At 39.0% G+C, this 27,367-nt stretch overlaps 1 pseudogene; it reads right to left on the bottom strand.

Annotated features, from left to right (window-relative positions):
* Positions 1-10,230: 10,230 nt before the first annotated feature.
* On the bottom strand, positions 10,231-11,215 carry LOC104216164 (auxin-induced protein 22D-like; annotated as a pseudogene).
* Between the last annotated feature and the right edge of the window lie 16,152 nt (positions 11,216-27,367).

Raw genomic sequence — 27,367 nt, 5'->3', positions numbered from 1 at the left:
TGTTGGCCTGTTAAGAACTCACATATCCAGAAGATGAAAGTAGCAGAAATGAGGATGTCGAGGTGGATGTGCGGGCACACTAGGATGGATAATATTAGGAATGATGATATTCTGGAGAAGGTGCACGTGGCTCCCATTGATGACAAGATGCGGGAAGCGAGGCTTAGATAGTTCGGGCATATTCAGAAGAGAAGTCCAGATGCTCCCGTAAGAAGGTTTGAGCGGTTGGTTGTGGAGGGAATGAGAAGAAGTAGAGGGCGGTCTAAGAAGTATTGGGGAGAGATGATCAGGCAAGACATGGCGAGGCTTCAGATTTCTGAGGACATGACACTTAATAGGAAGATATGGAGGTCGAGTATTAGGGTTATAGGTTAGGAGGTAGTTGAGTCTTGCCTTACTTCATGCCATTGTGAGACTAGTTTGGTAGGGTTTTTATATAAGATAGTTGGTGGCAATGTTGTGTCTTACTATTTGCTTTTCAATGTCGGACCTATTTACTAGCTATCGCTTTTGCTTTGCATCTTTCTTCTGGATTTCATGTTGTTACTATTTTTCCTATGATTTCTGTGGTGATACTGATATTGTCTCCTTTTGTCTTTTTGTTTTCTTGAGCTGAGGGTCTTTTGGAAACAGTGTCTCTACTCCTTCGGGGTAGGGGTAAGGTTTGCATACACACTACCCTCCTCAGATCCTAGTAGTGGGATTTTACTGGGTTGTTATTGTTGTATAGTACTAAGTACTTGCTAATTTAATAAAGAATAAATAAGAAACAAATAATCTATATCTATATCTTCTATATATTATTAAAAGGAGAGGAATAAACCTCCACATCAAGCCAAGTGGCAATCTCTCAATAGGTCACTTGGCAATTTAGGTAACAATTATTTTTTTTGAATTTAAATTTTAAAAAATTTAAATTATGCATTATGTATTGTTAATAGTTAGTTACTCTCTTTGAGTTAACAAATTTGGAGTTTTAAAAGTATTCTAAATAAAAAACAAAAATAAGAAAAAAAAACTATCAATTTAAATTGGGGAGTAGTTTCATCCTAATATGTTAGTCTATATCAATAAAATACTACAAATATTTTCTTATGTAGAAAATAATTTTATTTCGAATTTAAATATAAAAATATTATTTCGTATTTATAGATAAAAATATTTGAGTTGAGATAAAATAAAAGTTTATTTGCTTATGAAAAATAATACAAAATAGAAATTATTAAGAGTATTACCTCTGCATTCGATCTTCCCGAACCTCGAAAGTTAGGTTGACTTGATTTACCACAAGTTGGGAGTCATACTTGGCCTCGATGACCCAAGCTCTTAGCTAGCCCGAGACCTGCAATCATGGCCTCATACTCGGCCTCATTATTAGTCAATTTCAAAATTTTGATAGACTGTCTAATTGTATTTCCTGTGGGTGGCTTCAAAATGATGCCCAGCCCCGGACGCCTTCACGTTTGAAGCGCCGTCTGTGAAAAGGGTCCACACCTCTAATGGTTTACCCGATTTTAACAATAGTTCCTTTTCAACCTTGGGTACGAGGGCTGGCGTGAAGTCGGCCATGAAGTCTGCCAAGATTTGAGACTTGATGGTTGTTTGGTGTTAATATTCGATATTGTACCCGCTAATCTCGACGACCCATTTGGCCAATCGACCTGAGAGTTTGCGCTTGTGCAAAGTGTTGCGAAGGGGGTAGGTGGTTACAACACAAATTGGGTGACATTGAAAATATGGTTTAAATTTCCTAGAGGCGCTTATTAAAGACCGCACTAATTTTTCTAAGTGTGGGTACTGGGTCTCGGCTTCACCTAAGGTCCGACTAACATAATAGATAGGAAATTGCGTACCTTGCTCTTATCAAACTAAGACCCCACTCACCGCTATCTACGAGACCGCTAAGTATAAGTAGAGTTGCTCGTCTGCTTTTGGAGTGTGAAGAAATGGCGGGCTTGACAGATATCATTTGAGTTCCTCCAAATCCTGTTGACATTTCGGGGTCCATGCGAAATTGCTCTTTTTCTTAAGCAGTTAGAAGAACCGGTGGCTCCTATCTGAGGACCTCGAAATAAATCGACCTAGGGCGACTACGCGTCCTGTTAACCTTTGTACAGCCTTGACATTGTCAACAACTGTGATATCTTCAATTGCCTTAATTTTATCGGGGTTGATTTCGATCCCTCGATTTGATACCATAAAGCTGAGGAACTTGCCCGAGCCGACCCCGAATGCACATTTCTCTGGTTAAGCTTCATGTTGTACTTTCTCAGTATGTCGAAGGTCTCCAGCAAATATTTCAAATGGTCCTCTGCTCGCAGGGACTTACAAGCATATCATCAATATAAACCTCCATTGATTTACCTATTTGTTCTTCGAACATTCGATTTACTAGGCGTTGCTAAGTAGAACCGGCATTTTTTAGTCCAAACGGCATTAAATTATAACAATAGGTGTCGTACTTAGTGATGAACAAAGTCTTTTCCTAATCCTTCAGGCTCATCTGTATTTGATTGTACCCGGAGTAGGCATCGAGAAAACTAAGGATCTCGTGGTCGACCGTGACATCGATCATGCGATCAATATTCGAAAAAGGAAAAGAATCTTTAAGGCATTCCTTGTTTCAATCCTTATAGTCTACACACATTCTAAGTTTGTTTCCATTTTTAGGGACTACAACTACGTTTTCTAACCATTCGGGATATTTTACCTCTCGAATGGATCCTATATTGAGAAGTTTTGTTACCTCGTCTTTAATGAATGCATGTTTTACCTCGGACTGAGGTCTTCTCTTTTATTTCACTGGGCGAAACTTTGGGTTCAAGCTCAGTCGATGCGTAGTGATCTCCGGTGGAATCCCTGTCGTATCTAAGTGGGACCAAGCAAAACAATCCATGTTATTTAAAAGTAATTGAACGAGTTTTTTCCTGAGCTCAGTAGTTAAACCTGTGCCTAAGTATACCTTTCGATCGGGCAGATGCTCGATCAGTATGACTTGTTCCAGCTCTTCAACCATTGACTTCGTTGCATTAGAATCATCAGGGATTATGAAGGTTTGAGGTATCATATAATCATCATCCTCGAAAGTTTCCTGCTCCTCCGATCGGGCCGAGGCCGACCGCTTTGGTTGCTATTTGACTTCTTGTTTTCCCTTTGATTCCTATATTGTTGTTGATGACAACACCGATACTGGTATTACCTCATCGATTGCGAACATTTCCTTGGCGGCGGGTTGTTCACCGCACATCGTTTTGATTCCTTCTGATGTTGGGAACTTCAAGACTTGGTGAAGCGTTGAGGGCACTGCTCTCATATTATGAATCCAAGGCCTTCTGAGCAGTGGGTTGTACCTCATGTCACCTTCAATAGTCCCGGCCACGTTTACTGGTAGAATGATTTCCCCTTTGGTGGTTTCACTTGCCATGTTGAAGACGTTAAGTACTCGAGTTGCGGGCACAATCTGATCTTGGAGGCCGAGTTGCTCTACGACCGTTGATTGAATAATATTTTCCGAGCTACCTAGATCAATCAACACATGTTTCACTTGAATTTTATTTATAAGGATATATATATTACTAGTGCGTCGTTGTGAGGTTGTTCGATCCCTTCTGTATTCTCGTCGTTAAAAGACAAGGTTTCTTCTGGTAAGTAGTCCTGAGTTCGCTTTTCACTCGTGATTGTCACTTTGGTGAAAACTGGTCCTTGAGGGATATCGACCCCACCAACGATCACATAAATTACGTGTTGTGGCTCTTCCTGCTCGTTCTGCCTATTCGAATCTCTATTTTTGATGTGATTCTTGTCCCGATCACTTAGGAATTCCCGAATGTGACCCTCGTTGAATAGACGGGCTACCTCTTCTCTCAACTGTGTGCAGTCTTCAGTTTTATGACCATGGGTACCATGGTACTTGCACATTTGATTAGGGTTTCTTTTAGCTGGATCGGTCTGTTAGGGTCTGGGCCATCTAGTATCCTTAATCTGACCAATGGTCGATACAATACCTGATGCATTGATGCTGAAATTGTATTCTGATAGTCGAGGTGCTTCTTTGGTCCCAACATCCCTATCGAAACCATTTTTTCTCATAAGCCCCCGGGAACTCTATCCCCGATCATTTATTCTATCATTCCGTATGGGGTTGCGTCCAGGCCCGTTATTTCTCCTATCTCCATTGTATGGCTGGTATCTATCTCTATTCGATCATGGTTCCCAATCGACGTCCCTTTTAACTCTGTCCACGGGCCTACTAGGATAAATCGAACTAATTGGAGTTCCTAGTTGATCATCTTCGACCCTAATCTTTTTCTGATATCGATTGTGTACATCGGCCCAAATGACGGCTGGATATTCGATCAAATTTTGCTTCAACTGTTGTAAGGCTATAGAGCTCTGAGAGTTGAGACCTTGTGTAAAGGCTTGAACAGCCCAGTCGTCAGTGATTTGAGGCAAATCCATTCTCTCCATTTGGAATCAAGATACGAATTCTCTGAGCATCTCGTTATCCTTCTATCTTACCTTAAAGAGGTCTGATTTCCTTGTTGCAACTTTAATGGCTCCAGCATGGGCTTTCACAAAAGAATTTGCGAGCATAGCAAACGAATCAATAGAATTGGGTGGTACGTTATGATACCATATCATGGCACCCTTCGATAAAGTTTCTCTAAATTTCTTCAATAGAATGGATTCAATCTCATCGTCTTCTAAGTCATTCTCCTTTATTGCGCATGTATAAGAAGTGACGTGCTCATTGGGATCGGTGGTCCCATAGTATTTGGGAATCTCTGGCATACATAATTTCTTAGAAATGGGCTTCGGAACCGCACTTGGATGGCAAGGCTTCTACATGAACTTCTTCGAATACAAGCCCTTTAGAATCGGAGGTGCCCCCGGTATTTGGTTAACCCGTGAGTTGTACGTCTCTACCTTTTTGTCACTAGCCTCGATTTTCTTTTCACCTGATTCGATCCACTTAGTGAGCTCCTCGAGCATCTTCATAATGGCGGGGTCAGTCCCTAATTCATTAGCGTTCGATTTCTCCGGTATAGGTTCGATTCTATGAACAACTTCTTGTGATGTTTCGAGCTCAATTCTGCTTGGTGCTCGATTCTGATTTTGGAGTTGCATTATCGCAGCTTGTTGAGTCTGCAACATTTCACATATCATTCGAAGGCTAATTCTGCCTTCTCCACCGCTATGTGCGTTTTGATCGGCTGCTCAGGCATCTTTTCGGACACTATTTCTAGGGTCGACACTTAGATTTGCACTTAGGGTGACATGCGAACTGACATCGACGGGGACTGCGATCGGTACTCCCTCATGGCCAGCTTGAGGCACTTCGATCCCTAGGGTGGCTACACTATCGTTTTCTCCATGGAAACCGAAGCTGTCATCGGCGTGAATAGTACTGCTTACGAGTTAGACATATTGATCCTGAAATCAAAAACACTTGCGAGAACAAGTGTAAAGCAGTGTGTGTTATGAAAATTAATACTAGGCAATCACTATTATCCTTAGCCTCATGGTGGGTGACAAACTGTTACCCTAAAAATTGAATAGCAATTAAATTTATAATGTTGTTTTAAGGACACGTGATTTCACCTAATATCAATTGATAAATACGAAAATTAGTAGCAAAAATTAACAATAAAATTAAGTAAACCAGTGTTTGAACGGAGTTCAGCTCTCGAGTTGAACACCCTCGAACTAATTGATGCAAGAATAGTTAAAAATATAATAATCTGATGAACAAGAATATAAACCAGAAAGTATTGTATTGCTTTGATATGCGTGAATGTAAGGTGTTTACGAAATGATCAAAACCCTCTTTATATAGTAAATGAATCCTACCTATGGTACAATTCTAATTACGAAAGTAAATCCCATGATTAGCCTGAACAATCGCCCTTGATTTGATCTCTTCCGGGATTTCTGCCGTGATCTTCGATCGGTCACGGATATCCCGCCTTTCTGTTATTGCGCTTTGCTCGAAATTTGCCATATTTGGTCTCGAACATCGCTGGCCTCGATCTCGAAAGGCACCTCAATTCTCAAACTCTACACCTTATCTTCGTCAGTTTGATCTGCTCCACTACGAGGCGGGCCCTCCATACAACTTCTGGTCTCGATCAAATAGTAAAATCGGGTAGGCCCGATTTTAACCGTATACAAAGTCTAATAAAATCTCAGTCAGACACATCAATTCTTTGCAATAAGGTTTTTGAGAGGATACTTCCAAAGGAAATACCGTAACAACTCCTAAAAACAACTGGTGTCAAAGACAATAATGTATTATGATAGTTCTTCGGCAACTTTAGAATCAGTGGCGGAGGCAGGATCTCCTCTAAGGGGGTTCAAAATGGAAAAAGTTAAAAAAGAATGTAGCTATTGGGAGTTGAACCTATGGTTTTACAAAGGTTTTGAACCCCCTTGACCACTAAGTTACACTTTTGGGTTGTATCAAGGGGATTCAAAACTTAATATATAGAGGTAAAAAAACATATTTTGCTTCATATATATAGTGTAATTTTTCGGTAAAGGGGGTTCGGGTGAACCCCTTCCGCCCCCTAAATCCGTATGATTTCTCTTGCATTGTCTTTTCCAATGGGTTTCGAAGATAAAAATGCTTTATTGATTAGCCCATAAACTGACCTAGGTAAATCTATGAACTCCATTGGATTATTCCTTCTGACTAAGCATATGAACCATGAATTGTCCTAATAAGACAATTCAATCAATCCTTTGTTTTGAAAGAACTCTTCAAGGACCAAGTGATCCCTTTCCTTCATACTTCATATAAATAAATCTAAAATCTCAGAGTATATCTTTCCACGGATCGAAGGAAAAAAGACAGTTCGATCGGATATTTATTTTTAGATTCTTTTATCTGTTAGAAAAAGAACAAAAGATCTTTCTTGATCAATCCCTTTGCCTCTCATTCTTCAAGAATAAGGAAGATCTTTTTCAAGTTTGAATTTGTTCATTTGGAATCTGGGTTGTTCTACTTCATATTTATTTAATATGAATATTTTTCCTCTCTTTTTTTATATCATTCCTTAAGTCTCATAGGTTTGATCCTGTAGAATTTGACCCATTTTCTCATTGAACGAAAGGTACGAAATAAATCAGATTGATAAAAGTACCCCTGTTCAGAATGACAACACTTTTTCAGGGATGCAACAACATGTATAACCCGGTCTCCTAATACATTAATTAACTAGTCAATTTACACGCGCTTCGTGCGATACATTGGTAAATTTAGAAATGATCGTCTCATAAATTTAGCCAAGATTGAAGAGAAAAATTATGAAATTATTATAAGTAAAGGAAAGGAAAAAAGCTCTCAAGGACACTTGTGCCTAACAATGTGCATAAAGATTTATAAAGAAATTTACATACCTCAATTGAAAAATGGCCATAGATTCAATTTAGCAAATAATTGGAAAACAAAATGACAGACACAAAAAATGGTCATCATATATATGAAGCAATAATAGGAATTGCACAATATCAAATATAACACTTTACTTATCACGCCAGTTAATTATTTTATTTTTTCATTTTACTACGTACCATATTTGATAAACTCTAATGAGATTTCTCATGGCCAACTATCTCAGGAGTTGGGATAAACAAAAAGATAAATAGGTTGATTATATGAGTTTAAATATGAAATTTGGATAAATAAAAAGCATGTCATATTTCTCAGCTTAAGTTTCGTAAAAGAAACTCAATTAGCCTTTCTTGAAGTAGAGACATACTACACAAAAATGAATTAATAAAATGATACCACCTCTATCAGTAGTAGGAGAGGATTCTAGTGTTCACCTGAGATAAAATTCAAAAAGAACCAACTTAATATTCATTACCCTGAAGAAAAACAAATTTTACCAAATTAAGCACATACTAAATATTTCATACTTATCCACTAAAAGTTAGACCACAATATATTTACTTTGTGCAGTAATAAATCCTACTGATATGCAATATGTGTTGCTATAAAGTAGCAGTGCTATTACTAAAAATCAAATCTGCACTTCTTTCAAATATAACAATGGTTTCCCAAAGTGCAAATATAATTTCAGCAAAAAATATATAATCTGAAAATCCTTAGCACTATGTACTTCTACTATGTTGGGCACATTAACTTCCTCATGGATACTGGCATCACCAGCTTTGTCCAACAAAGAAGGAAGTCTGAATCGAAAATTATGATCTTACTTCCGTTCTAGGGAATTGATTAATCTCTCCTAATTGATCAATCATATAAGTGTTTATTGCAGGAAGTGAGGAAGAATATTTTTTCCCTTGATATAAATTGATCAATAATTAAATAAGCAAGAGAAATATAATGTACAACGTTATGGTCCTTGTCTTATTGAACCAATTTTGTTTCTTGTCAACCAGAGCGGGTCCGCCAAATAATAAAAGCACATGCAAGAAATCTCTTCTTCTTCTTTTTTTTTTTTTTTTTTTTTGCAAAAAATATAAACTTCACCAAGCATAATACGAACCAATTCTTTTTTATTTAATGGGAGTATGAACCTATTTTTATAAATAGATAAACACATTCTTTTATTATCAAATATAATACCTTCCGAATTACACCATATATATGTAGCTTTTGTATTTCAAGAAGAAAAAAAAATAACCAAAAAACAAAAGGGAAAAAAGGAAGTATTGAAGGAAAGTTCCTTATATTTTCTCACAAAAATTAAGAAAATTTGACAAACAACTGAAATAAACCCTAATAACCTCAAATAAGATTCATCTTGCATTCCTCAACTTTTAAGAATATTATATCCTCCGGTACCTCCAAAATTACCATATTCTCTATTCCATCAACACATCCTTACACTGTTCCTTAATCTATTGCAATTATCTGCCTCATCTTACAAAAAAATGTATTAAGCATAGATAAGAGTAAGCATGAGAATGTTTCAATGAAAAAAGTGAGTTGCTAATTACAAACTGATAATGGATCAAGGGGACAATGAGATAAAAGGAGTTCCAGCAAGTGAAATGAAAAATTAAAAATACACATGAAATCAACGCTACACTAACCTATAAGCAATAAAAGGAAAAGAAGAGAAAAATTAACCTTTTTGGGAAGGGGACGAACACTAATAATAACTAAACCAAATAAGATTGGATACACGAGGAAAATAACACGAAGAAAGAAGATCATATTGGATGTAGTGGAAATAGTTGAGACTTGAGACTCACCATAGATCGCCTGTTTTTTTCTAAAAAGAAAACTGGAGAAAGTGATTGCTTCCCTATGGGTCAGTTACTTGCGTTTGGAATTTTATGTTTATCGTAACTATTTTCGTAATAGCAATTTTAAATGTACCATAATTGTTTTGTTAACAGATGTGAGAAGTGACTTTTGGTTTTCTTAAACAAGTGACTTTTAGATTTTCTAAAATAGTAGTATATAAATAGGAAAAATAGGGTAAAAGGCAAAAATAAGAAAAAAGATAATTTAATTTCTTGGTCAAATAGAGGTGCCACATCAACTCTGTTTGGCCCTCCTTTATATAGATATATAGATATAGATTTCACAACGCTAATTATATCTATCGTCTCAAGGAGGGACTCTCCGCAACGTTGCGTGCAAATTAATGATCTTCCTTAATCTGGATCCAAAGAATTACGTTTTAACGTTGAAATGAGAAATTTGGCTATTCCTATAATTTCTCCTACTCGGAATTGTAGAAGATCGACCATATATAAATAGTTCCTCTTTCTCTTTTTTCTTTTTCTTTTTTTCTCGAGATTCCATTAATTAGTTCCTATTCTAATGCACGCCGTAGTTTGTTAAGAGTTATCGCAATATTAACCCATCGAAATGCCCTTTCGGAAAAATTAAAGTTCTTAAATCTTTTCCTGTATTCGAATAATCCGATGTAAAGTAATTAGCAGTCGAAATAACGTGTGCTCTTTGCTAAATTTTGTATTCCGGTATATATATATACTCCTATCGTAAATAATACAAAGTAGATTCTTTAAAAAAGTAAAGGAAAAAAAAAGAACTTTTTGTACAAGCTTAGATCTAGATCTATCCCATGCAACTGTATATGCGTTGCTGGGCTAGCAGTTACAAAACTGAAATCATACAAGATCTTGTCTTTCTCTTGTTCATCCTAGATCTGCTATCTGTATGTAATTCCATGTTAAAACCCCAATTATAAAGCTGTTGCTTTATAAGGATATATATTTCATGGATCCTTTTCTATTTTAAATTTTAAGGCCTATGTCCACAACCTATAGGCATGCCAAACCTTTAGCTTCAGATCCTTTCATAATTCTAAGCCTTCTGCAAGAGTTAAGGAACATATCCCATGGTACATCTCCAACTAGCATCCAATCACCATCCTTGTCTTCATATGTTGGTGCATAATCAGATCCATTGTATCCTTCTCTTTCTGTGTATACTCCTGAAATTTCAAAATTAAACACAAACACATTAGATTATATTCTAAGCCTAGAAATTAAGTAATATCACAAGTATATGTCATTCTAGGGTACTTTTTATAAGTTAACTGAACTTACCAATGGTGCACTTGAACATGTTTTGTAAAGCCTTGAGTAGCTCTGGGTAACTGTTGTAAACCTTAAGGTCAATTTTCCTCAAGTAAGGTGCTCCATCCATGCTAACTTTTAAGTACATCCCTGAGGAATTATCAGACTCGGATTTCTTGACTTGTAACACATTCTTTCTGTAAGATCGAACTGGTGGCCAGCCAACAACTTGTGCTCTGAATTTATTAAAACAAAATTCTTGTTAAAACTCAATTTATATAATTAAGAATCAAATCAACCAAGAAGAAAAAAAAAAGAACTTTTAAAATACTAAACAACACTTACTTTGGTGCTGGGGCTGAGTCTTGTTCATTTTCCTTTCCACTAGATGAGTTATCCATCTCTGATGATGTTCTTTTCTTGCTATATTTAGCACTAGTAGAAGCAGAAGAAGATTGTTTCTCTGGTTCATCTATTCCAGGCAAACCTAATCTTAGTTCAGTTGCCTTAAGATTGAGATCCTTCTCGTAGGTTGCTGTTCTTTCCATCTCCACACAAATATAAAAGTATGTCTTAAGCACTTATAACTAGTAATTAATTGTCTTCTCCGGCGACGATGAATAATTGCTGACTTCTGGCAGTTATGCAAATGAAGAGTTGTTTTGCAAATTGGCAAGTTGGGAATGATGAATTATGAGGAAGAGGGGATATAATTTTATAGGATGAGAAAAGCGAGACAATATGTAGGCGAGTTATTCTCCTTGTGCATTAATTTCATAGCACGGAAAATGAGTCTCACACGCTACTTTGTCATACGCGCCTTGTTGTTGCCATTTAAATGGACAGTGTGTTTAATACGCACGTTCACTGCGAGTTTTTGGAATAAGGTTTACGTTTCGTGAAACACAAATTTTCATGCACATCTATTGGTGTCGGTCACATGAACGGCAATGTTGGGTCGACTGAATTGAGATGAGGGAACATAGGAGGGACACCCCCACGCCAGTGTTGAAATAAGTGGTCCGGAAATAAACACAGAGTTATGGTTCAAAACTCGTAAATTTAAAATTTTGGATACACTGTATATTTATCGTTCCAGTTCCTTACATTACACTCATTTGATAGCATACGAATACATAACGTGAAAATAAATGAAGGGTATATGTAACGTGACAGGATTCGGGGGCGGAGCTAACAGTAATTTTAGCACTGTATTTGTATAGGTCCAAATTTGGACGACCACGATCACTGACGGATACGGCAAGCGACGAGGCCCTTACGATGCAGCGTCTTTTGGTCATTGTAGAGGGCGACGACTGACAAGGGTTAGTAAACGCACGATATTTGTAGTAATGTAGGCGTAACAGGAGACAGTAGGAATATACTTTTCGAATATTCTTTATGTTATACTTTTTAAGGTTCACGAGGGAATTGTCCCTTATAAATAGAGGGAGAAGACTTTGTAAAGGAGGAATGTAAAGTGAATACGAAAAAGACAACTTTTGCTTATTACAGTTTTGGAATCCACACATCATTTTTTATCTTGGTCAATAGCGCCCATTGCAATATTTCTCTATATTCGAAGCTATTATATTTACAATTAATCGTTTGGTTTCGACGTATTAAGCAGCAGTATTCACCTTATTCTGTCATGACCCGTATTTTCCACCCTCGGGAATCGTGATGACGTCTACTCGTAGAAGCTAGGCAAGCCACTAAACATAGAAATTTCTAACTCTTTCATTTTTAACCCTTTTTAACAATCTGAATTAACAGGTATTCAACATTTAGATATTAACGATAAATGAAATCAAGCGGAAGACTTAATCTAATATAATAACCAAGACTAGTACGATAATGACAACACACATCTCTACCCGGAATTCGGTGTCACAATATCATGGACAGACTAAGATTACTACAACAAATGTCTGAAAGAAATACAATCTGTCTCGAAATCAAATGAAAACAGAGTACATAATAAAGTAGAAGAGAATGTCGGGCCTGCGGACGCCTACAGGACTACCTCGGGATCTCTGGCTGGACTGAAGGCAGGCTCCCCAAGGGCTACTGTCCAAAAGCTGCTCCTGAATCTGCACATAGTGCAGAGTGTAGCATCAGCACAACCGACCCCATGTGCTGGTAAGTGCCTGGACTAACCCCGGCGAGGTAGTGACGAGGCTAGGACCAGACTCCAGATAAACAAGTGCAGTTATATAATATACATCAGAAAATAAACAGGAATAAACAATTAACATGGGATGGGGTACATGCTACAGGGAAAATATCGAATCCAGCAGAAACTTAAGAGAAATATGAGATAACAATTCAAGATTTACAGCAAAACTATAATAACATTGTTGCGGCGCGCAACCCGATCCCTATCATTTAACACTGTTGCGGCGTGCAACCCGATACATTTATATCACTGTTGCGGCGTGCAACCCGATCTAATATAATATTATTGCAGTGTGCAACCCGATCCAACATAACATTGTTGCAGCGTGCAACCCGTTCCATATATAGTATTGTTGCGGCGTGCAACCTGATCCAACATAACATTAATATACCTTTAGCAACAACCATACCAAGAGTCCCGGCAAGGGATCAACAATAAACTACACTATCCCGGCAAGGGATTCGACAGTAAAAGTAAATACTTCCTGGCAAGGGAGAAATAGCTATAACCAATCTTAACCCAACTTCTACTCATCTCAGCTAACTTCAGTACTCAATCATAAGTAATTTCCACGAAAACAAACTTATTCCTTGCTCAATATCGAGAATCATCAATTAAAGCATCTGTAGTATTATTTAAGAACACAAAATAAATTGTAATTTAAGACTCACGGTCATTCTCGACACCAATATATAGATACTCGTCACCATGCCTATACGTCGTACTCAACAAAAAGCAAATAGCAAATAGGACACAACTCCTAATCCCTCAAGCTAAGGTTAGACCGAACACTTACATCGAACTTCCACGGCCAACTCAAACCTCAAACACTGCCTTTCCTTTTGAATTTGACTCCAAATTAATTGTTTCTAGACATAATTGACTTAATAACGTCAATAAACGCTAAACAGTCCAATTCTAATGCTTAATTATAGCTTTCCCATCATTCTTCCCAAAAAGTCAAAAATTGACCCCGGGCCCGCTTGGTCAAAACATGAGGTTCGGACCAAAATCCGATCACTCATTCACCCACGAGCTCGAATATATATTTTGTTTTGAAATCCGACCCCAAAACGAGGTCAAATTCCCAAATAATCAAAATGCCCTAACTCTACCCAAATCCCTAATTTTCTACCCTTAATCTTATGTTTTAGGCATAGAAATCTAGTGGGTGTTGATAAAAATGGAAGAAAACGAGCTTAAGATTACATACCTATGAAGCTATAGTGAAGTTCCTCTTCAAAAATCGTCCAAGAGGTGTAGAGAAGATGAAGTTTATGAAAAATGGTAGAATTCCCGTAATACATTCTGTTTTTGGAACTTAAAATAACTGGGCGAATTTGCTCTATGCGTTCGTGACAGTCTCATCGCGTTCGTGATAAGCTAGGCCTGAGAGACCTTCGCGTTCATGGAGAACTAACTCCTCGAGCCTTCGCGTTCGCGTCTAGGTGGTCGCGTTCGCGTAGGTATAATACCCCTCGCCCTGCACAGGCTCATAAGCCTTCGCGTTCGTGATACCAAGCCCGCGTTCGCGAAGGGAAGAACCCCCAAAGCTTCGCGTTCACGTAGAAGGAAATTTCCTTCAACATGAATTACTCATCGCGTTCGCGAGGGTCCTCCGGCGAACGCGAAGAAGAAAATACCAGCACTCTAGAAACTGAAAAACCTGCAACTTTTATGAGTTCAAAAACCTTCTGAAACACACCCAAGCCCTCGGGGCTCCAAACCAAACATACGTACTAACTCATAAACATCATATGAACTTATCCGCGTGATCAAATCGCCAAATTAACCCCTTAAACAATGAATTAAACCTCAAAATCAATGAAATATTTCAAAACTTCTTAAAACATCAAATTTGGCATTTAAGGTCCGAATCACGTCAAACGGATTTCGTTTCTTACCAAACTTCACAAAATTATCTTAAATCACATATAAGACCTGTACCGGGCACCGGAACCAAAATACGGGCCCAATACCAACATGTTCTAATCAAAATTCATTTCCAAATCCTTTAAACAATTTCAGAAAATAATTTTCTTTAAAAAAATTCATTTATCGGGCTTGGGATCTCGGAATTCGATTCCGGGCGTACTCGCAAGTCCCATATTTTCCTATGGACCCTCCAGGACTGTCAAATTATGGGTCCGGGTCCGTTAACCCAAAACGTTGACCGAAGTCAAATTCATTCATTTTATAGTCAAAATTTATCATTTTTCACAGATTTTCACATATAAGCTTTCCGGCTACGCGTCCGGACTGTGCACGCAAATCAAGGTGTTGCTAAAAGATGTTTTTAAAGCCTTAGAACGTAGAATTGTATTTTAAAACAAGTAATGACCTCTTGGTTCATCACATTCTCCACCTCTAAAACAACCGTTCGTCCTCGAACGGACAGAAGAAGGAAGTAACTGAGTCGGGGAAAAGATGGGGATAATGGCTCCGCATATCGGACTCAGACTCCAGGTCGATGTCTCAGGAGGCTGACCTCTCAACTGAACACGAACAGAAGGAAAACTCTTCGATCTCAACTAGCGAACCTGCCGATCTAGGATAGCTACCGGCTCCTCCTTATAAGACAAGTCCTTGTCCAACTAGATAGTGCTGAAATCTAACACGTGGGATGGATCGCGATGATACTTCCGAAGCATAGACACATGAAACACTGGATGCATGGCTGACAAGCTCGGCGACAATGCAAGTCTATAAGCCACCTCTCCCACTCGATCAAGGATCTCAAACGGGCCAATGAACCTAGGGCTAAGCTTGCCCTTCTTCCCAAATCTCATCACGCCTTTCATAGGCGACACTCGAAGCAAAACTCGCTCACCGGCCATAAATGCTAAATCACGAACCTTGGGGTCGACACAACTCTTTTGCCTGGACTGAGCTGTACGAAGCCTATCCTAAATGATCCTAACCTTGTCCAAGGCATCCTGAACCAGATCCGTACCTAACAACCGAGCCTCTCCCGACTCAAACCATCCAATCGGAGACCGAAATTGCCTACCATATAAAGCCTCATAAGGAGCCATTTGGATACTCGATTGGTAGTTGTTGTTGTAGGCAAACTCTAATAAAGGCAAAAACTAATCCCACGAGCCTCCAAAGTCAATGACACAAACTCGGAGCATGTCCTCCAAAATCTGAATGGTCCGATTGGACTGCCCGTCCGTGTGAGGATGAAATGTTGTGCTCAACTCAACCCACGTTCCCAACTCTTACTGAACTGCTCTCCAGAAGCGTGAGGTAAACTGTGTACCTCGGTCCGAAATGATAAACACGGGCACGCCATGAAGGCGAACAATCTCCTGGATATAGATCTCAACTAACTCTCAGAAGAATAGGAGACTGCCACAGGAATGAAATGCGCTGAGTTGGTCAGCCTATCAATAATGACCCATACTGCGTCGAACTTCCTCCGAGTCTACGAGAGTCCAACAACGAAATCCATAGTGATCCGCTCCCACTTCCACTCGGGAAGGTCAATCCTCTAAAATGAACCACCAGGCCTCTGATGCTCGTACTTAACCTGCTAACAATTTAAACACTGAGCCACATATGCAACGATATCCTTCTTCATTCTCCTCCACCAATAATGTTGCCGCAAATCCTGATACATCTTCGCGGCGCCCGGATGAATAGAGTACCGGGAGCTATGGGCCTCCTCTAAAATCAACTCTCGGAATCCATCCACATTAGGCACACAAACTCGGCCCTGCAATCTCAAAACTCCATCATCACCTAAGGTAACCTACTTGGCACCTTTGTGCTGCACCGTGTCTCTAAGGACACACAAATAGGGATCATCATACTGCCGATCACGAATACGCTCCAATAATGAAGAACGAGCGATTGTGCAAGCTAACACATGGATGGGCTCAGAAACATCCAACCTCATGAACTGATTGGCCAAAGTTTGAATTTCCAAAGCAAGCGGTCTCTCACTGACCGGAATATAAGCAAGACTACCCATACTGTCTAACTTCCTGCTTAAAGTATCGGCCACCACATTGGCCTTTCCCGGATGATATAAGATGGTGATATCATAGTCTTTAAACAACTCCAACCACCTCCTCTGCCTCAAATTCAACTCCTTTTGCTTGAACAAATACTGAAGACTCTTGTGATCCGTGAACACCTCACATGCCATGCCATACAGATAATGCCTCCAAATCGATGATAGTAGCCTGCCAATTGTCACACCTCCTTTTTCACTACACCCGCGAGGGGTGAAGGAGTTTTTTCCAATTAAAGGACAATCGAGATGGGATTTCTTTATTTATTCAGAGTCTCCACTTGGGAGATTTATGGTGTCCCAAGTCACCGATTGAATCCCGAACCGAGGAAAAGATTGACTCTGTTTAATAGTTCGCGAATCAAAAATCCGGATAAGGAATTCTGTTAATCCGGGAGAAGGTGTTAGGCATTCCCGAGTTCCGTGGTTCTAGCACGGTCGCTCAACTGTTATATTTGGCTTGATTATTTGATTTTACACAATTATGAGTTCCTGTGCAAATTTTATCCCTTTACCGCTTTTATTATTATATTTTAAAAGAATGTGAACATCGTATAAAAATATGTCTTTGGATTGCGTCACATGAAATGCACCCGCAATCCGGAACGCATTTTTATTCAATGTTTTGGGATTTGGATTTGGGTCGCATGAAATGCACACCCGAGTTTAAGAGGGTAAGATTACTAAAATGCGCGCCTACAGCAATTAGCGTATTACTATTTTTGGGTAAGGCCGTGGAGTTTTGCTAAAAGCAGCTCATCCCAAAGTCTAAGTAATTTAAAAAAAAAAATTACCGAGGGCCCCGCAATTTGTGATTTCCTATGGCGAGGCACACCTCCATTTTTATTTTAAAAGAATCATCCTATAGTAACTATGTTTTTCTATTTTCGTACGTCTCTAAAATAAAATAAGAAAGGGTACCTAATTTATTACATGCATGCGGGTTATTGGTTAAGATCCATGTACGGTTTGTTAATTCTGAAAATGGTACAATAAGGGCGATCTGTTTACCATTTATTGGACCCAAGTCCAACGTATGTGAGGTAAAATTGGACCCAGGCCATCCTTAATCCAATAGGACTAATTAATGGTTTCTACACATTCATAGCTTGTAAAAATGGTATCATCTTATTAACAAATTCATTCAAATTTAAAGTGGCGTTCTACTGTAATGTAAGAACTTGGAAATCTAATAAATTTTCTTTTTAAAAAAAAACCCATTTATATGCATTAAATCAACTACTTGTATCTAATTAAACCATGTTCCTGTCAGTTTCCGAAATAGGCCATTTATTCAATGAGATAACTATTGAATGCTTGATAATAATCTAAATGGCCTAACATGCTCTTGATATATGCAATTTAACAAATAATACTGAAGCTAACAGAGCAAGAGTTACTATATCAATCCTTTTTAACTAAACATACATGGCTAGTTTTCTTACTAAACTATTGCAAAAAAAAATGTCCAGTTATATATAAATAAACACTTACATGATTCTAATGAAAAAGGTATTCCAATACGTATACAAGTAAATAAACAACTATAATGAACTTAAAACTTCAACTCTTCACTTATTTATATTCATGCTTCAAGTTTTAACCTACAAGAACCAGTGTATCAATTTGTATACCTGGTATTTGAAAAGCAAAGAGAAAAAGAGGAGGATCAGTGTAGAAAGCAGCAGTAACAACAACAACAACAATAGCAGGTTCAGCAGTATCCCGCAATACAACCAGTAAAACCAATAACAGATAAACCAGTAGTAGATTGAAAAACCAACAGCAAACTTAAGAATATCCAATAATAGCTTCAGACAAAATTAACAGCAACGCCAAACGAATCCCAGTAATACCAAAATGCAGCCACAGTCAAAGCAGAAGAGAAATAGATGCAAAGCAACAATAGTTGCCTTACTTTGAACACTCAGACGAAACAAACTGATACTATTGAAATAAACCTCAGCCTTATCCCTCTTAAAAATACAATGGTCTTTTAGGTTAAGAAGTACAGCCTAATGTCACTCTTTTTCGAAAAATTCTGTCTCTCTTTCTGTCCAGACCCTCCCCTCTCTTTATACAAGTCTGTCCCTTCTCTTTAAGTGCTGCCCGACCTTTTTTCCTTTCAAAAAAATCAGAAATCCCCACTAAAAATCTGCTCTTTTTACTTTAAATCCTACTAAGGAAGCCTTTTCCCTGATTTTCAGCCCCCCATTACCTTTTGTTCCCCATTAGTGCATTAATTAATTCATACTAATATCCCATTAACAAAGCACTACCATTAACATACTATCCTAACTGTTTCATTCCCATAATACCCCTAAAAATTCTTAATATTACTGCCATCATAACACAGACACTGCTTCATTACAGCTCTAAAATTTGAAATCTGTTTTCCTTTTAACAAAGATTAAAAACTGACTTTTAACTGTAACCAAACTTATTTCTGATTACTGAAGGATTAAGGTTAGAAATTAATTGGAACAAATGAACTTGGAATTGAATCAATCTAGACTTAATCACAACATAGAACTTAACAAAATCCTTAAAACTGAAACTGAAATAATTAATCAATATGCACATGAATGCAAACATCAAGAATTCAAGTTCATTGTCATTAGGATGACAATGTCCTGAAACCAAATGGCCACGGATCAAATATACACAACAACGTTTGACAAACTTTCTGTTCAAACAAGAGTGCCTTAATTGACGAGAACTAATTTAACTGACTACCTAAAACAAACGATAACAGTCAATACAAAATAAACAAACAGGTTGTTTCAATCAACAATAACAGGAACATGGACTTATAATAAAATAACTATTCGACGAACTTAATTAAATCGATTACACACATTGTAACTCACAGCAATTACAACAAACAGAAACAATGCTATAATTTGATCGAATAAACGGGTATAGTGGATATGAGACAGAATTAAGTAAAAAAAATAGGAAAATTATACAGATTACTACAACAGGCAATAATACATACATAGAGTACAAAAGAAAAACAGGGAAAATACCTCTGAATCTTCAAACCCAAAATATGTCCCAATTTTGAATCGATTTGAACCTTATTGAGGTCGAACGGACCTGAATCGAAGTATTCTAATTTGAGAATACTCTGATTAAGGTCCATTAGACCCCAAACCTTCCTTTAATAGGACAAATTCCATGATTTGGAATATTAGGGTTCCATTTTTCTCGGATTTAGGGTTTGATCATATCTGGGCATATTTGAAGGGAATCAAGAGTGGTTTAGGGGTGAGAGAGGCCTAGGGGTCACCTGTTATGAATTTGAAATGGATCTGGGCAGTTCATGTTTGGCTCGAATCTTCAAATGAAGATTCGAGCAGTTCCAGGAAGATTCGACCTAAGCTATTACCGGATCTATGACGAGGATAGTCAGGAGAAGTCCTGGTGTTGATTTGGAAGCCATCGGAAAAGGTTGGGTTTTCAGGCCAAGCTTTGATCGAAGATTCGAGATGTTGGGGCCTGATTCGAGGGATATAGGTTACAGATTTGGAACGGGGAGATCGAGGGGAAGCTATGGTGTAAAGATGGGGTCGTTTGGACCACCGGAACCACCGTGAGGCGATTTTTGGCGGGCGGTGCACGGTGGTTGATGGTGGGGGTATGTTTGGTCTCTGAAGGAGACGATGAACAGGAAAAGGGGGGGTGTTTGGTTTGGGGGGGCTGGGGTAGAGGATTAAGTTTATATAGGGGAGGGGTGGATGGATCCTGGCCGTTGGATCAGGTGAGATTGATGGCCAGGATCTTCTCACTTAAGGGAACGACGTCGTTTTGGTAGTGCTGGGGCGGTCCGGGTTTTGAGGTGATGGGTCGGGTATTGGGACGGGTATGAAATATGTGATCTTGGCCGTTGATCCATTTGAGATTAACGGCCCCGCTCAACTGTGACAAAAACGGTGCCGTTCGGGCACCTCTGAGGAGATGGACCAGTTTACGCATTGGGCCAGCTCGTTTTGGGCCTGCTTTCATTTTAATTTTTTGGCCCAAACCGGGTTTTCTTTATTTTTTCCAACTCTTTTTCTTTTCTACTTTTATTCCTAATTTCACACAATTCCTAATTAAATTGTAAAATCAATTAACACTTGACAATAAATATCACACAAATTAAACATTTAATTAAAAATCAAAATCACACAAAGGCATACTTAAATGACAAAAATTATAACAATTACATATCTTTTGTGATTTTCCTTCTTTTTAAACCAAACTATGGTTTATAATTTCCTAAATATATTATTTTTATATTATCCTTTTATATAAACCAATGATTAATTAATTCTAAAAATGCAATATTAATTCCTGAATGCATATGCATCTGCATTACCATTTTTTTTTTTTGTATTTTTCCTTAATTAGAATAAAATAAACATGCACAAACGAAATGCCACGAAAATTCAAAAATTGCATACAAAGAAAAATTATTTGTGATTTCTTTTGGAGTAGTTCTTGTGAGGCAAAAATCACGTGCTCACAGCTGCCCCTCTTTGTCCGAAAATACGAAGAGTTTTCGTACAAAGATAAAGTGAGCGTATACGAGCGATTTTTGCACGTTTGACTATTCCGTGTGAAGCATTTTTGAAAGATTTGACCGAACCTTGCTTCAAAGGTTTCCTACATATCCCTGGCTAAAAGGGAATCAGGTCAATGTAGTTCGGGAAGTTTTGGTAGCTGGGACTACCATGGGATTGTTGTTACTGTTGTTGCTCACTGTTGCTACTGCTGACCGATCTTCTTATTACACCATGCCAAAAGAAAATAAGAAGCTAGACTAAGCTAGGAATTACAAAATCTTATCTGTCTTTCCCTTGCTCTGGTTGCCTTGCTTTCTTGTCGGCTTGTGTTTCCTCTGGTGCCTTTTTTCGAAAAACTGCTGAGGATGACACTGGCCTTTTGCCTTTTTGAACATAAATATATTCTGTTCTGTCTGTTGCGGACACCACTTCCTACATTAAAGCTTGTTATGCTGGGGATCTTTATTGCACTCCCCCTCATTACTGACTTCTATTTGATCTTGAAATGTACTCCTCTGTTCTGCAGGCGGGCTCCTGACTTCAACATCTTCCTCAAAATTTTAACACCTCTATTCTCCAGACGGGCTCCTGATTTCTTCAACTTCCCAAAATATTCCAGCCTCCATTCTCCAGGCGGGCTCCTGACTTCAATAACTTCTTAAATTCTAACACCTCCATTCTCCAGTCGGGCTCCTGACTTCTTCAACTTAAAATATAACAACCTCCATTCTACAGGCAGGCTCATGACTTCTCCAACTTAAAATTTAACAACCTCCGTTCTACAGGTGGGCTCCTGACTTCAACAACTGCTCAAAATAATTCAGCCTCCATTCTCCAGGCGGGCTCCTGACTTCTTCAACTTAAAATATAACAACCTCCGTTCTCCAGGCGGGCTCCTGACTTCTTCAACTGCTTCCTTCAAAATTGGTGTTTTATTCCTCTGAAAATTGTTGGGGATAACACCGATATTTTATTTCATCAATGTGTCATTTTCCTTCCTTATAGACTACTTCCTTTAAAGTTGGTGCTTTCACTTCCCTGAAACCTGCCGGGAATAACGCTGCTAGGGAATTATCCTTCTCCTTTTAACAATGGTGGGGATGATACTGATTATCTTGCTTTTTCCAAGATTGCTATTCTCTTAAAACTTGTATCTCCTTTCTCGTATACTGCTGGGGATTTTTCTTCCTTCAACAATTGTGTTATCTTCTCTCTTTCCCAAATGACTATCTGGTTTTAAGAAAATTTTCGTAATGAGAGAAAATTTTCTGCCCCAATTTGATGATCTTCTCTGTGATCCTGTCTTCCTGCGGTCAATAATATTTCTTTTCCCTGTTTCAAATCAAAGAAAAATTTATTAGTTTAAAATGGGGCGAGTGGTCGTGCCACTTCTGCTGAGGATGGTTTTTTTTTCCTTTCCTTGCATTGCTATAAAACTTGCTGGGGAGAATATTGATTGTTGGGGCTGGTATTCCTGCTGGGGATGGTTTTCGTTTATTTTCCTTCCCCGCTCCGTGTTGTCCGACCATTGTGGAGCTTGGTAGAAAATCTGTCGGAGTTGTTCCTGTATCTTGCAAATCTGCTGGGGTTCCTCTTGGAATTTGATCCATAACTTCCCTTGGAATTTTGGGTCTCTTAGGATCTAGACCCATTCATTATTTGGTCTTGCGACAAACTTCTTTTCGCTTTGTCACCTTATCTTTGGCTTGTCCTTTTCGCATTTTGCCTTGCACCATTTTGGCAACTGGTAGTAAGCTCTAAAAATCCTTTTCAAAAATAAACTGTTGGGGAAATAAAATCTTTTAAACCAAGAAATGAAAGAGTGATAATTTTAAAGATAGAAAAAGAAGTCTTTTTGAACAAACGCTGGGGAAAACGAAAAGAAAAGAACTTATCTGAATGATATAACCAATTCCAACAATCATGTCATGCATTCCGGATTGATCAACCCAGTCTATTTGTATCAACCAATCTTGCCTTATCGCCTCATAGTGCCCTTCGAGGGGTTTTCACTAATAAGACTCTCTCATTTCTCTCAACTCCCGTCGCCTCATGGTGCCTGTGAAGGTTTTCACCGATAATACTCTCTCATTTTATTTTATTTTTCAGCTGGGGATTGGAGCGTTGTCGATATGACGCTCTTTGTTGGGGATTCTTTCGGCTATCAATTCATTTCCAGTTTATGATCCTCTTCTCTACTGGGGATCAGAGTGTTGTTCCCGACTTCCACGTGCATGAACTTGGCACTTCTCGGATACTGATCGGGAGGCCTTTTTTGGACATCAATATGTTTTTTTTGTGTATGGCTAAAAGGAAAAGGGGTATCAAAAGTTTAAAATAATTTGGAGAGGTGAAACAGTACAACTCTTGGAATCAAATTTTCTTTTCGCAACTTCTGCCCCAGTTCTTCTTACTTGGGGATTTTTATTTTTCGGTTACACTATGACTGAGCCGTGAGGCGCCTACGTATCCTTCTTTGAGGAATCGGGTCAAACGTAGTTCCCAATTCCTTTGTTTTTCTTGTGATTTTTCTTTTGTCTTTATTATTGTTTTTCTCTCTTTTTATCTTTATTTTTAATTACTGACTCCAAAAGAGGGATATGAAAGAATAAATAAGGCTCAAAAGGGTAAGCAAAGGTTAAAGTATTTTGATAGAAGAAAGAATTGCCTCCGCCATTTCATTCTCCGATAAATGCCAAACACAAACAAATGGCAATTACAATCAAAAAAGATCATACATAATATCTCTTAACTGCGTCGGAATTGATAGCCATGTCGACGCATTTCCCTTCGATATTTGTTAAACATAAAGCTCCATTGGACAATACTCTGGTTACAATGAATGGTCCTTGCCAATTCGGGGCGAACTTGCCCTTTGCTTCTGCTTGGTGTGGCAGGATTTGTTTCAACACTTGTTGCCCCACTTCAAATTTTCTGGGGCGCACCCTCTTGTTGTAGGCTCTTTCCATTCTCCTTTGATATAACTGGCCATGACACACAGCTGCCAATCTCTTTTCATCAATCAAGTTCAACTGCTCCAAACGGGTTTTGACCCACTCATCATCATTAATCTCAGCCTCGGCGACAATCCGAAGGGAGGGAATTTCAACTTCCGCCGGTATTACTGCTTTAGTTCCATATACCAACAAATAAGGGGTTGCACCTACTGAAGTCCAGACGGTAGTGCGATAACCCAACAATGCAAATGGTAATTTTTCATGCCATTGCCTGGATCCTTCTACCATCTTCCTCAGTATCTTCTTGATGTTCTTGTTGGCTGCTTCAACAGCTCCATTTGCCTTGGGACGATATGGTGTGGAATTACGGTGTGTAATCTTAAACTGTTCACATACTTCTCTCATCAAATTGCTGTTAAGATTAGCACCATTGTCCGTGATTATCACTTTCGGGATCCCAAATCTACAGATGATATGGGAATGGACAAAATCCACCACTGCCTTCTTGGTTACTGACTTGAAAGTTTTGGCTTCAACCCACTTAGTAAAATAATCGATGGCCACCAGAATGAACCTGTGACCGTTCGAAGCTGCCGGCTCAATAGGCCCAATGACATCCATGCCCCATTCCACAAATGACCATGGTGCTGACATTGTGTGCAATTCCGTTGGTGGAGAATGAATCAGATCGCCGTGTATCTGACACTGATGGCATTTCCGCACGAAATTGATACAATCATGCTCCATAGTGAGCCAATAATACCCTGCTCGAAGAATCTTCTTCGCCAATACATATCCGCTCATATGTGGCTGACAAACTCCAGCATGTACCTCTGTCATAACTGTCGTGGCTTGACTGGCGTCTATACATCTCAGCAATCCCAAATCTGGAGTTCTTTTGTACAACACTCCTCCACTGAGGAAGAAACCACTTGCCAATCGCCGAATGGCTCATTTTTTATCTCCGGTGGCCTGCTTCGGGTATATTCCCATCTTGAGGTACTCTTTGACGTCATAAAACCATGGCTCGCCATCCACTTCTTCCTCTATCATGTTGCAATAGGCATGCTGATCACGAACCTGGATGTGTAACGGGTCAACATGAATTTTGTCTGGGTGGTGCAACATTGATGCTAAAGTGGCCAATGCATCGGCAACCTCATTGTGAACTCTTGGGATGTGTCTGAACTCCACTGATCGAAATCGCTTGCTCAGATCGTGCAAACATTGTCGATATGGTATGAGCTTCAAATCTCGTGTTTCCCATTCACCCTGAATCTGATGCACCAGGAGGTCTGAGTCCCCCAAGACCAAGACGTCCTGGACATCCATGTCTGCAGCTAATCGCAAACCCAAAATGCATGCCTCGTACTCAGCCATGTTGTTGGTACAATAGAAACGCAATTGAGCTGTAACAGGATAATGATGTCCTGTTTCAGAAATAAGCACTGCTCCTATTCCAACTCCCTTCACATTTGCTGCTCCATCAAAGAAAAGCTTCCAACCTAGTTCCTCAGGTAAGTCCAACTCATCTATATTTATTACTTCCTCGTTAGGAAAATACGTCCTCAACGGCTCGTATTCTTCATCAACAGGATTCTCAGCCAAGTGATCTGCCAATGCTTGGCCTTCATGGCTGTCCTCGTCACATAGACGATGTCAAACTCCGTGAGTAATATTTTCCATTTTGCTAACCTTCCTGTGGGCATAGGCTTCTGGAAAATATACTTTAACGGATCCAAACGGGAAATGAGATAAGTAGTATATGAGGATAAATAATGTTTCAATTTCTGGGCCACCCAGGTTATGGCGCAACATGTCTTCTCGAGTTGAGTGTACTTAACCTCATATACTGTAAACTTCTTGCTGAGATAATAGATGGCTTGCTCTTTTCTTCCTATAATGTCGTGTTGCCCCAACACGCAACCAAACGAATTCTCCAAGACCGTTAGATAAAGAATTAATGGTCTTCTCGGCTCAGGGGGAACCAATACAGGTGGATTTGATAAATATTCTTTGATCTGGTCAAATGCCTACTGGCATTCCACCATCCATCCTACTGTAGCATCCTTCTTCAACGGCCGAAAAATGGGTTCACAGGTTGCTGTGAGTGGAGCGATAAATTTGCTGATGTAATTCAACCTTCCCAACAGACTCATTACTTATGTCTTGTTCTTCGGTGGTGGCAAATCTTGGATAGATTTGATCTTTGACGGATCCAGTTCAATACCTCGCCGACTGACGATGAATCCCAAAAGCTTCCCTGATGGAACACCAAATGCACATTTAGCCGAGTTGAGCTTAATATCATACCTTCGAAGTCTTTGAAAGAACTTCCTTAGGTCTCCTACGTGGTCTTCCTGATGCTTGGACTTTATGATTATGTCGTCTACGTACACTTCAATTTCTTTGTGGATCATGTCATGAAACACAGTGGTCATTGCTCTCATGTATGTTGCCCCAGCATTCTTCAAACCAAATGGCATTACCCGGAGCAATAAGTTCCCCACGACGTAATGAAGGCTATCTTTTCCGCATCTTCCTCATCCATCAAAATCTGATGATACCCAGCATAGCAATCCATAAAAGATCCGATCTCACGTCCGGCACAATTGTCGATTAAGATATGAATGTTGGGTAAAGGAAAGTTGTCTTTAGGGCTTGCCCTATTCAGATTGTGGTAGTCGACACACACCCTGATCTTTCCATCTTTCTTTGGTACCGGCACCATATTAGCCAACCAATCAGGATATCGAGTGACACGAATAACCTTTGCTTGAAGCTGCTTGGTTACTTCTTCTTTAATCTTCACACTCATATCCGTTTTGAACTTCCTCAATTTTTGCTTGATGGGAGGGCATGCCGGGTCAGTGGGCAATTTATGAACCACTAAATCTGTGCTTAAACCCGGCATGTCATCATACGACCATGCAAAAATATCTTTGAACTCAACGAGTGTTTTGATTAATTCTTCCCTGATATTTGGTGCAATGTGGATGCTTATTTTAGTTTCTCTGATATCGTCGGCATCCCCTAAATTGATGGCTTCTATGTCTTTTGAGTTGGGTTTGTATTTTTCTTCAAACTAGCTCAATTCCCTATTTATCTCCTCGAATGCTTCATCCTCATTGTATTCCGA

The sequence above is a fragment of the Nicotiana sylvestris genome, chromosome 9 (assembly GCF_000393655.2).
Source record: "Nicotiana sylvestris chromosome 9, ASM39365v2, whole genome shotgun sequence".
NCBI lineage: Eukaryota > Viridiplantae > Streptophyta > Magnoliopsida > Solanales > Solanaceae > Nicotiana > Nicotiana sylvestris.
This window is presented reverse-complemented; position numbering and strand designations above follow the sequence as displayed.